Source organism: Artemia sp. Qi Xiang Cuo, chromosome 20 (assembly GCF_049724085.1).
Source record: "Artemia sp. Qi Xiang Cuo chromosome 20, ASM4972408v1, whole genome shotgun sequence".
Classification (NCBI taxonomy): domain Eukaryota; kingdom Metazoa; phylum Arthropoda; class Branchiopoda; order Anostraca; family Artemiidae; genus Artemia; species Artemia sp. Qi Xiang Cuo.
In genome coordinates this window covers 52617406-52620170 of record NC_142813.1, presented here as the reverse complement: position 1 = coordinate 52620170, position 2765 = coordinate 52617406, and positions in this window count along the sequence as shown.

The following is a 2765-nucleotide window of genomic DNA, read 5'->3' as shown; positions in this document are numbered from 1 at the left end:
AGAGTCGATCCTGTGAGATCAACTTATTGATAACATTTTTGTATCCACTTCCCTGGGAAATGAACCGCACTCAAATATAAAATTTTCAGATCGGTCAGACCATTTTCCTATTTACTTGTCACCTATTTACCTTTGCAACCACTACCTCTACGCTCTATAATTAATAACCTAACACCTACTAGAAATTACAGCTCTGTAAATATATCCCATTTTATTGATTGCCTAAGAACCACTGAGTGGCCCGATGTCTTAAATTGTCAAGAGGTAAATTCTGCCACAAATGGTTTTGCGCAAGGGCTAAGTAAGATTATCCATTCAACTTTTCCTATTCGTAAACCTAACCGGAAAAATATCCCTATATGCCCCTGGATGTCAAATAGCCTCATTGTCTCCTCATATCGTAAAAACAAATTATATAAGTAAGCCTCTAGGATCAGTAGTAATATTGACCTATCTAATTATAGAAACTATAAAAACTTATACGCTAAACTCATCTGCGAAGCGAATAAAAATTATTATTATACAAGATTTCTCAATTGCAAAGGAAACCTGAAAAAGATTGGTCCACCATTAATGATATACTCTCAAAAAATAGAAAATCAAAGCCTATATCTATTCACCTTAAAGACACAAATGGCAGATTAATTGACCCTTTACGTGCACCTGACGCATTTAACAATTAATTTTTCTAATGTTCCTCATACTGACTCCCGCTCCTCCTTACAGGCTGTATTTCCATGCTTCAATCCTAGATCCATGTTTTTCTGCCCAACTGATAGCAATGAAGTACTTCAAATCATCAGTTCTCTCCCTAATAGTTTTACCCCTGACTGTCTTGGATTAAGTAATAAGCTCCTGAAGACCATATCTCCTTTTGTTTATGAGCCCATCAAGCATATTGCCAACCTATCTTTAACCCAAGGAGTTTCGCCTGATTTACTAAAGTCAGCCATTGTTATTCCAGTTCTTAAAAAGGGCGATCCGACTGAGAAAGGTAATTATCGTCCAATCTCAATTCTTCCTGTTATATCCAAAGTGCTCGAGAGAATCATCTTCAGACGTCTGTCTCCCTTTCTGTTTCACAGTCAGCACTCCGTTTCTTTGATTTCTCCTCACCAATATGGCTTTAGGCCGAAATTTTCAATTTCTCATGCTCTAATTGACGCCACACAGTTCATACGCTCACACGTCGACCTTAAAAAAACTGTATTGGGGTTATTTTTGGATTTTTCTAAGACCTTTGACATGGTCGATCATAGTATTTTAATAAGTAAATTAAATAGTTACGGTATTCGTTTTATTCCCCTCTCTTGGTTCGATTCTTATCTATCTGGAAGGGTACAGAGTGTGAGCCTAGGTGAAGTATCCTCTCAGCCCTTACCTGTTCGGAGGGGTGTCCCGCAAGGCTCTCTTCTAGGCCCTATTTTATTTCTCCTATATATCAATGATCTTGTTATGGACCTGGGCCCTTCAGCGCATCCCGTACTATTTGCTGGTGATTGCAACTTCTTCATTACTGGCTCCGATTTAACTCCGGCAATAGCCTTTACTCACGTCCTTCTGAACAGAGACCAGGTATGCTGCCTTACGAATAACATGATCATTAATAGTAAAAAAAGTCAAATAGTATTATTCAGAACCCACCGCAACAAAGACATAATTCAACCTGCTCTTGGTCTCAGGTACTCCTCCGACATCCTCCCATAAGTGGAGGTTGTCAAGTTTCTTGGTGTATTTATTGACTCATGCTTATTATTCTCTAATTATATTTCTTACATCACTGCAATAATTTTGAGACAAGTAGCTATGATTAACCGTGTGAATTATTTTCTTCCTCCTGACATCCTAGTTACTCGCTATTATTCCTTTACTTTTCCTTACCTTTCTTATTGTGGATCAATTGGGGGAAATACAAAACGGTCCTTCACTAAAAAACTCAAATTTGCCCAAAACCGTGCCATTAAAGCAGTTTTTCGGCTTTCCCGTCTATATCCAACCCGTGATTTGTATTCAGATTTTGGCATAGCTCCACTTGATCAAATCATACAAAAACTAAACTTATCGCTTGCTTACTCTGCTTTCCACAATAATCTTCCATCTCAACTACTGACCTATTATTATATTAATAATTCGGAAGCCCACTGTCTCCGTTCATCCAATAGAGCCTTTAAAATTCCTAAATGCGTTTCTAGTGCTGCCCAGCAATCTCCCATTTACAAATCTATTATTCAATGGAACAAAATACCCTCCAGTGTTGAACTAGCCACAAGTTTCTGCAAGTTGTATAAAAATATAACAAAACTTGATAATATAATTTGATAATTCCATTATTAACCAATTTTCTTTAATTACCCATGTCTTATTCTTCTATTTTTTTTTCAGTGTTACTTTAATTTTTTCTTTTTTTGGTCCTTAACAAGTTATCTTCTAGGATCTTTATTATTATTGATGTTTGTGCTATGTTTTTTCTTGAATAAAATTGAATTGAATTGAATTATATAGAGATGTAGTTTTAAGGCTTATCATCAAGCTTATTAAAAAATTAAATAGATAAAAACAAGATGTTTCAACTGAAAGTAAGGAGCAATATTAGAACTTAAACGAAGAGAAGTGATCACATATTTGAAAGGGGTTGCGTCCTTCTTACGATCTTGCTCTTTACCTACAGTATTCAGTGATCTTGATAAAAGATTTTCATTTTTTTAATTAAACAAACATATTGTTTCAGAAGTCCTTCTGAAGGAATTGAGAAAAAGTTAAAACTT